A 13,474-nucleotide genomic window follows, 5' to 3' on the forward strand; every position below is an offset into this window, starting at 1 on the left:
TCCCCATACCCACCCCCCAATCCCCTACCCACCCACTCCCCCTTTTTGGCCCTATTCTTTTTTTTTATTTCAATTAATTAATTAATTTATTTATTTATTATTTTTATATGTATTTTTATTTATTTATTTATTTATTTTTATTTTTTGGCCCTATTCTTTAATGAAGTAATCTTAATGAAGTTAACACTCAAATTAAAGGATAAAATTATACTGGTAAAGAAATAGGTCTAAAGACAATTCTAAATATTTTTCAAAATAGGCTCAATCAAAAGAAAGAAAGCAGAATGCTTGAAAAGAATCAAATAGCCAAAAACTCATGCTTTTTTTTCATTATGTTATTATCAGACTAACTGATTTGTTGATGAAGAATGACATTAATGGAGATAACTAGGCCTACTAGGTTTTGATAAAGATTCAATTTATTAAGATGATATTCTAAGCCAAATGTTCTATGTATCCCACTATATAGCTTTAAACACAAGTAAATTTGAGGTAAATAGGAGAGTCTAAACAAATTGATTTTAACACACTCTTACTAATAGAGAGATCGAGTAGATACAAAAATAAATCAATGAGAATATCAAGGATTTGATCCAGACAATTAACATGCTTAGTCAAATAGTATATTCAGAGAGCACAACAACCCAATAATGTTCCCAGTGCTTAAAGAACACAGAGGTGAATGATTATATGCCATTGGTGTCCTGACTAGGATGAAAAACCAAAAATCAAGACTTGCCTTTTATGTGGGCAGTACAACTAGCACATAAAGGGAACATCGCACTGTTTCCATATACCATGAAGAACAGCTTAGGAAAGGGCCTTACAGAGACCAATGTTTTCTATAGCATCTCGGCCTCCAAAACAAAGAAATTCCCACTCCTACACAGAACCAGTGTCAGGAAACATGACTGCTTCTTGATTTATACATCTGCCAGTTTAATTTTAGATTAAGGGTCATGCTTTATGTAAATAAATATGTACCTTGAAATATTTGACTCATACTGTTCAGGAAAGAGCAAGCTCCTGACCCACCCTTATACTCACAGGAAGCCAAACACCCATGTACAGCAGTAACTGCTCATTCTATTCCTTTATCTCTTCTTCCCAGGTGACAGTGTGTGACTTAATTCACCTAAACTAATTGACCAGAGGGTGGATGTACCAGTACCATCAGCTCTTCTCTCTGATGAGCCCTGACCTTATTCTGAACCATCACATATGTTACAAAACCACCAAAGTCAACAAAGGGCAGGCTTCAACTGTTCCTCTCCTTCTTCTTTTCTTTATTTATGATATCTGTGTCCTAAACACACTAGTTACAAATGTCTAGCTTCCTGGCATCATTCAGTGAGATTTAAGGAGTTTATTTTAGGTTCACAAACTAAAGGACAAAATTTTGGAAAACAACTGTCACTGCTTGATTTTTCATTTCATAACTGTTCCACCTAGTTGATTAATATAAGACTCCTGCTCCCATGATTCATGCAAAGCAAAACTTCAGAATCAGAATTCACTGTGTTAGTTCACTGTTCAATAACTAATTCCTCATCCTGGGGAATAGGGCTCTACCATGTGACCATCCTAGAACCTTGAAAATAGTGATGGTGTACAGTTCCTAAGAATTACAAGATATCACATGTTTCTGATGATCCTTCGAATAATCATCCTAAGGATCTGGTTTGAGCTGTTGGTCCCTCTATTATCTATAGCAGAATTCCTTATAGGCTTGGAAAATGGAAGGGACATAAGCAAAGGGATAGAGACTCTGCAGTGAAGAGTTTTTTCTGGATGACAGTCAGAAAACAAATAGACCAATAAACAAACAAATAGATAAATGGAGAGAACAATAGAAAGATAGCTGATCATTTGCATCAATTTGGAAGTGGATGGACTTTTTTTTTCCTTTTTTTTTTTTTTTTGAGTTTACTGAAAAGACTCCAGATGGCTGGCACCTTTATTTCAAAATAATCAAAGAATCCACTTGAATTCCCCATGAACATCTGATTTGCAGAGCTATGAGATAATGAATGTGTGCTATTGAAAACAGCAAAGTTTGGGTAATTGCTATAGCAGCAATATAAAGCCCAGAAGAGAAGAAAAATGAAATTTAAATAGAGGCTGGAGATAGTAGCTTAATAAAATTTTTGTAGAGATGGGATGAGAAAGAGAAAGACATGTGCTCAAGTAATAAGAAGAGTGGTAGGGAATTGTGCTGGAGAATAGAGAGGGACTGGAAGGATTGTCAAGGGAGTTCCAACATGGACACTGCTTCTTCAATTATGAAGGACTGATCAGAAACCCACATGGGAGCCTGGGAGACAGATCACATCTATAAACTGATACTATGGAAGCCACAGAGGGAACAAGGTAACACACAATTGCAGAGTGCAGATTTAAGAACTACAGAGGGGGGGATCTCTAGGACTTGCCAAATATCTGAGACAGGTGGGGCAAGAGGCTCCAAGGTGTCTATGGGGGCCACTTTAGCAGAAACTACTAGCAGTGAGGGATATGGATCCTGAAGTGGCCACTTCCTATAGCCAGGCAGGTCTCCTAGTGGAAGGATAAAGACAGCAATCCACTCACAAAACCTTCAACTCAAAATGTGCTCTGACTACACGATGTGCAGGGGTAACATCAGAGCAGAGATGGAGGGAAAGGCTCACCAATGACTGGTCCAACTTGAGACCCATTACATGGACAAGAATCAATCCTGAGAAGGAGCCTAACATAACTGTCCTCCGAGAGCTCTAGTCAGCAGCAGATTGAAACAGGTGCAGAGACCCACAGCCAAACATTAGATGGACTTCAGAAGTCTTGGGGAATAGTTGGGGGAAAGAATTGAGGGACCCAGTGGAGAAAGAGACTCCACAAGAAGAGTAAAGTACCCTGAACCCATGGGTCTCCCAAGACACTGAAGCAACAACCAGAGAGAACATGGGCTGGACTTAGTACTCCCTCTCCTTCCCCACACATATGTAGTTCATCTTACTTTTCATGATGGTCCCCCAACAAGAGGAGTTGGTGTGTTTGTGCTGTGAATTCTGTTTCCTTAACTGGGCTTCCTAGTCTGGCCTCAGTGGAGAGGATGCATCTAGTCCTGTAGTAACTTGAGGTGCCTGAGGGGTGAGGAGGGATGGGGTGGTAGGGGTGATATCCAGAGAGGTTCCCCTTCCTCCTCATCTGAGAAGGGAAAGCAGGAAGGTGGGGGATCTTTGTGATAGGGTACTGGGAGGAGAGAGGGGCTGATATTAGGATGTAGACTGAATAAGTAAATTAATTAATAAAAAATTACAGAAACTGCTTTGGGATACCTGCAGTGGGACTGCACAAGGTGGCTCCTGTCAGCATTTAGCCATGAAGAGTGGAGGGCCTCATGGTGTTCCATTTTTTTTATAGAGAACTATTGACTACTGATGGATGCTGGAGAAAGAGTCATCTCTTTCTCTCTCCCTTTCTCCCTCTCTTTCCCTCCATCTGTCCCTCTACCTCTCTGTTTCCCTCACACCCCTCTGCCTTTCCCCTGCCTTTCTTTCCCCTTTCTTTTAAAACTCTGAACCCACTGGTGAGTTCACCCAGCTCTATTGGACAGTTTCATGCTCATGAGTATGCAGACATCCTAGCTAAACTCAGTGGTTCACAAAATAAAACAAACAGAAAGGAAAGGCTTGTAGGTTTGTTGAGTTGGGGATTGATGTGGATCAAAGGAAAATAAGAGAGCATGGGAAGTATGAGCAATTAGAATGCATTATATGTGTACATCAAATTGTTAAAGAATAAAGTTAATTAATGAAACTCAGTTGAGTATTGTTAATTGTAACTATAAATGGTAGTTAGTCACTGGTGGCCTTTGGAAGGAATGTTTCAGTCTGGTATTGTTTTTTTCTCCTTTGTATATTTCTGCAACAAAAGTAAGTTTTATTGTATAATGAGGGAAATATTTTATGATTCAAAAGTGAACTCATTGATTTTTATACTTTGCCCTGAGAACAAGTGTAAATCTGCAAGATCTATCATGCTTTCTGATGTTCCTGCTGTCAGTGGCTCTGATCTCCATGCTGCAGTCAGTGAAGCACCAGGTTAACTGTGATGTTCATGTAACAGGTGTTGTGATTTAGCTTATTTGCTAGTTAGGTCAGCACAAATCAAAACCCTCTTTTTATTCCCTTTTCTATTGTTGGCAACCTCAGGGAATGGATACATCTACTTACTTATCTCAGTGAATGGAGTTGAGTGAATGCAATCTATCCTTATTTGTTATTGTGATATGATGGGGTACAAATGAAGGGTAGGGATTTTAGTGGGCTTTGAATTCAACCAAGATTGCAATTCCTAGTGAATAGATACATTACTCCTAGTTTTTTGAGACTCTTCTAGAAAAAAAAGTAGGGTCAATTTTTCAGAAAATTGATACCTTCGGTGGCTTCATGGTTATCACTTGTAACTATGAGCATATTGAAGATAATTTGTCCTTAAAGCTGCGGAATGTCATAAAAAGAGTTTGTAATGTATACAACACAGTATGATATCACCTTGCGAAGCACATCAGCAGCAAGGGTTTCACAATGTTTATGGATGATGGCAGTGTTTTCAGAGTGGCAGCCCATCTCCCTTCCAGTCTCTCACTGTTTTCTCTGTTTCCATAGTGCATTTCTCTTTATGGCCCAGCTCTATATTCACACTGTTGTACAATTTAGATCATAAGGATCCAAGAGGAGCCTCAAGTGTTAATTAAAAGTGCACAGGGGAGTTCTGTTGCATATGATGGGACCTTTGAGGGGACAGGTCTGGTTTGAATCCTTAGGAGACTGAAGGCATAGTCTTCAAAAAAGCAGTGTGATGCTTTGGTGAGCTGAACAGCCTTCACAACCTGTCCCAACCTGATGTGATACTTGGTTATGGGCCCAAAAATGGTGAGCAAAAGCAAAGGCTCTCGGCTTTTAATTATCCCACCTCAGGTATTGGGCTGTAACCACAGGGAGCTGACTAGTACTCTAGTACTAAAATTTTATGTTCATTACTATTTTGAGACAAGTTAGCAAAGGTCAAGTGGAAGCTAGCATCATGGTGGTATATCTGGTGCTGAAGCAGCTCAGAGAAAGTGATTAAAGTTTGATCTCCATTGAAGTACTATGAGAATCTGTTGTATGACTCCAATTCATCTCAGAGATATTTATCTCCCGCATTGATTCTGAATAATCATATACCTGGCCAGTGATCACTAACTAAAATACAAAAACAAAATTACATCAGTGATTAAGCATTTAAGAAATACTAAAAATACAGTCAAAAGGAAAAGGATTAATTAAATTAGTGATAAAAATCTGAATATCTTCTCTCTCTTTATATATGTATATGTATATATATATATGTGTGTGTGTGTGTGTGTGTGTGTATTAAAAAACACACACTGAAAACTAATAGGATAGAAACTATTTTTGGCAGGTTCACCAATACTCATTGTCTGCTGTCTGAGGCTGTATGGCTAAAATTCTTCTGGAGTCTCATGCAGTTTAATGAGTGTGTCTTCCTACATTCCATGGGGGAAGGAAAGCAATAAATACCAAGTCCATTGATGCTGGAAGGGTACAGTGGGAGCTGACCTGTGCTCCTCTGCAAAATCAATTTGGCGCTCACCCTCTGCTCTCCTGTGCGGGGACTGCCTCACTACCTTGTGTTGTATTGTTCCCCCCTCCAACATTTCCCTACTGTTCTCTAAACTGCACTTGCCAACTACATGTGACCTTGCTGTTTCCACTCAGAAATCTTGCAGCCCTTTAACCTCTCAAAACTCCAACACTTCCCCACATCGAAAGGCAATACATTTTGAAATAATATACCAGATTGTGATAACTCCTGAATGAGAGAGATGCTATACTAGGCAGTGTTTTATATATATACAGTGTATATATATATATATATATATATATATATATATATATATGTATATAAAAAACTTATGTATTACATGTTAATATTGACAAGATTCACACAATACCTGTGCATCAATATTGAAAGTGATACATGCCTTCTTGTTATAATTTTGCCAAAAATTATTTTTTAAAAATCTCTCTTCAGAACATATTGATTTGTAACTCTCACAAAAATCCCAGTTTACAATCTTGTTTCTCACCATGTTCTTTGGGTAACTTACGTAGCATGATGTATTGATCCTTTGGGAAATAAAACTAACTGCTCTTTTTATAGGGTGAATGAGGCATTTTTAACCATTATTGTCAGTTTGTAAAGGTAAATACACTTAGAGCTTCAGAATACCTTGTGCTTTTTGTCCAGTACATATCAACAGAAATGAATGAGATTTCCTGGTAGACTAAGCTTCTGTTAGTTAATACATTTAAATAATAATTTAGTCATTTTCAAACTAAGAAGCTGTGGTTTGGCTTATATTACTACCATGCTTTTTCAGACAAAGAAACAAGTATGGATAAAGATGTCAACAGTTTAAAATGTACTAAATAGGTATTTAAGAGTCATGCTAAAGCTGTTAAAAGTCCAGAGTTACAAACATATCAGAGACAGCAATGTAGGGGACAAAGAAAGATGAGCATTTCAACACAGAAATCTATGGCACAGTTATTTTTGTGTAGAAATGTTTTGAGTATTCGTTCATCCAAAGTGTCCATCTGGGAAAGCCTTTGTCTTATTGCTGAAGTTTAACACTTCAGTGTTGTGCTTTTGACCTTTAAATATTATTCTAGTAAGTAGAAGTTAGTGCTTTGAGTAGATTAAGTTTTAATGCTTCAATTTCCTTTAAAGTGAAACATATTTGCTTAGTTAATCTTAAATTAGAGAGATTGGTAGTAATTTTGAAGAGAAAAAAACCTAGGATATTTGAAATCATGAGGAATTTAGGACATACCCTCTACATTTAAGTATATTGTTTCCATTTAAATTCTTGCTACAGACAGAAAGCTGTGTCTTCTGCTTCACAGACTCATATATGGAAATCAGTCTAGTTCTTCCTCAGAAAATTAGACATAGTACTTACTACCTGAGGACCCAGCTATACACTCTTGGGTATATACCCAAAAGGTGCTCCAATATATAACAAGGACACATGCTACAATCTATTTATAGTAGCCTTATTTATAATAGTCAGAAGCTGGAAACAACCCAGATGTCTCTCAACAGAGGAATGGATACAGAAAATGTGGTACATTTACACAATGGGATACTACTCGGCTATTAAATAATAATGACTTCATAAAATTTGCATTAGAAAATATCATCCTGAGTGAGGTAACCAAATCACAAAGAACACACATGGTATGCACTCACTGTTAAATGGATATAAGCCCAAAAGCCTGGAATTCCCAAGATACAATTCACAGACCACAATGAATCTCAAGAAGAAGGAAGACAAAAGTGTGGATGCTTCAGTCCAGGAGAAAATACGGAGACAAAGTGTAATTAGGAAAAATAGCCTGGAGCATCATTGAAATCATTAGAAAATAAGTATGAGGAGAAGGTCAGGTAATATCACTGTACTCCTCCTTAGTCTGGTTTTGGTCATTGTACTGTGGTTAGGTAACAAAATACCTATTTTTGCAAATGCATGGTGAGGAACCTAGGAATATAAGATATAGTGTCTAACATTTCTAAATGTACTATAACAACAACAACAACAAAATTCCATGTTGCATAAAAATGAGTATCTGTGTAAGAAAAGATGACTGTAAAAGCGAAAGGTGAAGATTGGTTGTAAAATCTCAGAAACCCTGTAACTTGGGATTTATGTTAATTTATGGAATAGGTTACAAGGAAAAATAAAAGTATTTGAATGTATGGGCAGCAGAAAGTCCTCTGAGTGAATGAATAATGTAATAGCAGGATCCTAGCTCTGCCTTTAGGTGGGAATCTACCTGGAAGGATAGTTTCCTTTACAATTTTAAACCTTAAACATTTTATGTATTAATTATTTCTGTACATACCAGCATTCAATAATATTATCATCTTGAACAATGTCCTTGAAAAACATACTTTAAATTTTATAATGCATGCAAAATGTATTTTTTGAAAAATAATCTAAAACATATTATTATGAAATGGTGTCTTTGTTACCAAAAGTCCTGTGACCCCAGGAAGTGTTCTGTTTGTCAAATAAACATTTTTAATAGTAAAATAATGTTCCAGTATTTCATTTTAAAGGTTGTGTAGGAAGAATTGGCCATGGAAGTATGGAGTTTGTTATCACCTCTTTGACTTCAGGGGACCCATTCTTTTTTTTTTTTTTTTTCTCTTTTGTATCTATTGTCACCATTAATCATCATTCATTCTTTTTAAACCAGCAAGAACCTCACCGTCTTGCATTTTTCTTTGATACACCTACTGAGGTGATCCCTACCCACCACTTAACATATATACTCTAAGTAGCTCTCTCTGTGAAGCATAATTTGGTCTGGAATCTATACCAATCCTCCTGCTTCAGCCTCCCTACTGTTAGAGCAAGTTGTGTGAACCACTATATTTCCCTCTCTAAATATCCTGAATCATTTTTCTTGTTTTCTTTCTTCTATTGCCACTCCAAATTGTTGCCCAGCCTTATCTGGAACACATTAAAGAAGTAACCTCCACTTCTGTGTTTGCCAGGCACTGGCATGGTCTCACAGGAGCCAGCTATATCAGGGTCCTTTCAGCAAAATCTTGCTGGCATATGCAATAGTGCCCGCGTTTGGTGACTGATTATGGGATGGACCCCCGGGTGGGGCAGTCTCTGGATGGTCCATCCTTTCGTCTTAGCTCCAAACTTTGGATATTCACAGTCATTTATAGGATGAAACACAGGGCCCCCAATGGAGGAGCTAGAGAAATACCCAAGGAGCTGAAGGGGTCTGCAGCCCTATAGGTGGAACAACAATATGAACTAACCAGTACCCACAGCGCTCATGACTCTAACTGCATATGTAGCAGAAGATGGCCTAGTCAGCCATCATTGGGAAGAGAGGCCCCTTGGTCTTGCAAACTTTATATGCCCCAGTACAGGGGAATGCCAGGGCCAAGAAGTGGGAGTGAGTGGTTAGGGGAGCAGGGTAGGGGGAGGGTATGGGGGACTTTTGGGATAGCATTTGAAATGTAAATGAAGAAAATATCTAATAAATTTTTTTTTTAAAAGAAGTAACCTCCACTGAGTCATCCTGCTTCAACTCCCATTGTATCCATCCTTTACAGTGGTGTGGGATGAACAAAGGTCTCAACCAATACTCAATTCTTAAATTCCTTTAGCTCATTCTGTATCACACTAAGAATGAAATCAAGGTACTCAGATTGCCTGAATCTCAGTTCCTCTGATACAGTTTTATTGTAGGGGGTCAGCCTTATATGTGTCAAATATTAATTCACAAATTATTTCTCCTTCTCCTCCTCCTTCTCCTCTTCCTCCTCCTCCTTCTCTTCTTCTTGCTCCTCTTCCTCTTCTTCTCCATCTCCTCCAGCTCTCTCCTTTCTCTTTCACTCTTCTCCTCCACCTCCCCCCTCCTCCCTCCTCTTCCTTCCTTCTCCTCTTTCTCCTCTTTCCTCCTACTTTCCTCTTTCTTTCTCCTTGGAGCCACCCTTATTCAATGCAATAGTATTGGGGATCTTGACAATAAAAGTTGAGTTTTTCCTAACTAAGTAATGGGTATACTTTGTAAGATAGAACAAGTTTCTCTAAGAACTTGAGATGGCTGTATCAAACCATCAGAATGTCCTAATATTCATCATGTCTCCCTGCATGGACTTCTTTATTTTTACTCTTAGTGGACTGAGATTTGGCATCTGTACTTACTTCAGTGCAAATACCACTCTTTTGGCATGCCATGCTTCCTGTACAATACCACATTGTACCATCACTGTGTTCAGTTCTCTGTCATGTTTAACTGCATGTTTACATTCTTTTCTGGAAAGTTAGCTTATATTCTGAGCTCCATGGCCCACTGGATAGTTAGAAGAGGGAACAAATAGCAGGGCAACAGTGTAATCAAGGAACACAGCAAAGCCTAGCTCCTGTACTATAGAGCAGAGATGCTTGGGGGAAAGTAGATGTGGTAGTTATCAATATAGTTTACCAAATATATCTAAGCTGTTCTTCATCACGCATGTAAAAGACATGCCCTTCCTAGCATCTTGTGGACTGAGCCAATAGTTTGTGATCAAAATTGTTGAGGGCTCTTTTTGCAGAATGTTTAATTTGAGATTAGGGATTCCCACAGTTTTCACTCATTTCCAGCACTGGTACTGGAAAGGGTTTTTATAAGCTGAGTGACTGTGGATAGCAGATGCACATGTACATGTGTAACCACGGGTACTAAGTAATTGATCTTGGACTGTGTTTGTTGTATAATGAACCTCACAAATATGGTTTTTCTGATTGAAGCCAAGCAAGTAGTAACCATATATAATGAATATTTAAAATAACAGAGAGGAAGAAATGAACTAAACCTCAGACTTCATTGGCGCAAGCAAACTTTATCATTAGAAAAATTAGCAAATCTCTTTATAATTATATGCATATTAGAAATATTACAAGCATCATTAGCTCTTCCTGGCACTATTCAAGACTGTTTCTTTATCCCTTGAAGCAGGAAAAGGCCATAAGCAGCTGTATTAACAGCCTAAGACTGCCCCGTCTATTCCAGTGAGAAGTCATTCCATACATGGTGAATACTAATCAAATCCTACATGTTTACAGGGAAAGAGTGAAGAGTGGAAAAGGACTTGGGATGAGAGAACGAGGGAAAGCAAGAGAGGTTACATGTTCTCTTAACTATATTCCAGGCACTCCTAGGAAATATAACATTAAGAAGATGAAGGGATATTTGGGAAATTAATAAGCTGCAAATGTGGTATTTCAACAAACATCTAGTAAAGGTGTTTTACGACAGGAGCTTGTATAATACTGCCACTATTGGTCCTATAATTATATCACACAAGTGGCTTCATAAAACCTTAATATCAGGCCTTTCTTACAAAGGGATGACAAAATGCTGTTAATGACATGTGTGGTATACAAAGAAATGCAGGCATTCAATTAATGTTTGAATAAATGCAGCATCTGAAGAGTAAATTAATGCTTCAAAGCAGAATTGTCCAGCACTAAGTAGTCCCAAATACAACAGATAAATGTAGATAAATGCAGCAATTATGCAATGCACTGATTTCCCCAAATTCTTTGTATTTCTAAATAAGCACAACAAAGCCACCTGATTACAGTGAACAGAATATAAAAAAAAAAGTGGGAAACTGCTTCTGCATCTGGGGGCTGTAATTAGATCCCCTGGTTTATTTCCAATCAGGCACTTTTATGTTAGTCATTTGAATAATTAAAATGCAACATTAAAATCAGAATATTTAAAATTATATTAAAACACCACAAAAAGAAAAAAAGTATTTTCCTACAGATATTCATCATAATAAACCCAATGTGAGAAATATTTTAACTGATCAATATTGCTGATTGATTCATAACTTAAGTCCCATATTTGCCAGCTGGAAATACCCACCACAAGAGGGCAGAGAGTGGATGCTGATGGCTTAGTATTTGTCATCCTGCCTAGTATAATCATATTCTGATAGCATCCTCAGAGTAATATCATTAGAAAGACTCTCTTATTATAAGCATGGCCACCCTAGCTTTATGTTTTCCTGCATTATTCTGTTCAGATAGCCCAATTTTCCACTCATGCCCACTGAAGATTTGAGAGGGAGGGGCAGAAGGAGGGATTGGTTTTAATTATATTGATCCATGCCCTTAGTATTTTAGCAAATAAATTAAAGATATGATTAATACAAAAATATAGAAAACAGAATAGCATTTATTGTTTACTGATTATGAATAATGAATTTAAAGAGAAATATTACCATAATTTTGGCATGCTGTACAGACTTTAGAGTATTAATAGATTTTCATTAAATTTATTGTTATAACCAGAGAACACTTCCTACTTGAGGAAAAACAAAACTAATTAAACCAAAACTAATCTTTCAATCCAGATTCCAGTCAGCTACAAACACATTTGAGTGCAACAAAGAGATTCTATTTATCATATGAAAAGCAAAAATATGTATATTCATCTTATAAATTAGTAGCATGAATAAAAACTGTCAGTGACCCTTCCATTTAAAAATGTATCTCTTGGTCTTAAATTGGATTAGTCTCTCAAACCATCTTTTCTGTTTTTGACTATTATTGTCATGTGGAACATCACAATAAACTGGGTCCTTTACAAATACTTATTTTTTTTAGGAAGTTTTTGCTAGGTTTCAAGCAAACACTTTTCTCAAGTTGTCTCTATTGTTCTCTGGACAATTGTTCTTTTCAAGCGCAACCTTGTTTCAGAATACAAATTCAATTTCTTCAGAACCTGAACATGCCTCTGCTTTTATCTTCGTTCCTTCCATGTTTTGCTCCAAGAAGAGTAGATACTGCATGCTCTCTAAGAGATGCCGAATGTGTATGGTCATTATCTAAGCTTCCCGTCAGATCTCGCTTAAGACAACTTTAACACTGGATTTGTGAACCACTCAATTGCATTCTATTTTGTGGTTATTCCAGGATGATTTTTCTTATGCCTGCTCCATACAGGAAGTGCTGGGAAAATAACCCAATCTTTCTCTTCTATTACCTAACAGAATTAATAGACAACCAGGCTACTATTCCTCTGGCCAGTAAAATCTGCAAAACTTGGTGCTATTTAACTATTAGATGTATAAAATTTCTTTCACAAAGAAACATCTCCTACTTTATCAGTCTTGGTCTAAATGTACAACCTGTATTTCTCTGTGTTCTAACAGCTGTACCGTAGTTGTATTCTTATATGACTAACAAGGTATTTACACTTTATTAAGCATCTAAAGTATTCTGAGGACTGTATTATCATTTCTGATATATTTGTGTCACTGATAGGGAAGTTGAAAATTTGATAAACCTATTCTCTTCTTGCTGTTTTGTCTGGAAGAGCTATGTGTTAATGCCAGTCTCTTCTTGTTGGATTAAGCAGATGCCATCACCAAACCTGTTATCACTGAAACAGGAGGTCATATGGGTAACCTCATATGGGAAACACGGGAAATTTCTGACATGAATTCACCTGTGGCATAGCATTAATGTAATTATTGCAACACTTTATTGTTGGTTGGGGACTGTAAAGTTTTGCAACACGTTATTGTTGGTTGGGGATTGTAAAGTTTTGCAACACGTTATTGTTGGTTGGGGACTGTAAAGTTTTCATGGAGAATGTGATATTCAATAAATAAATAAATAAACAATAAAGCCTTCCAGAAATTGGGAACAACAGGTAAAGATGATGGTTGATGTGGTAATGCCAAATTTGGGGACAAAGGAACAAAAGTTGATTGGAGTACAAAAGAAAGGTCTGGAGAGAAGACTGAAAATTCTTTTTCTACTATGCTAAGTTATTACTGTATGCTTCTCTCTCTCTCTCTCTCTCTCTCTCTCTCTCTCTCTCTCTCTCTC

This window comes from Mus caroli, chromosome 1 (assembly GCF_900094665.2).
Source record: "Mus caroli chromosome 1, CAROLI_EIJ_v1.1, whole genome shotgun sequence".
Classification (NCBI taxonomy): Eukaryota; Metazoa; Chordata; class Mammalia; order Rodentia; family Muridae; genus Mus; species Mus caroli.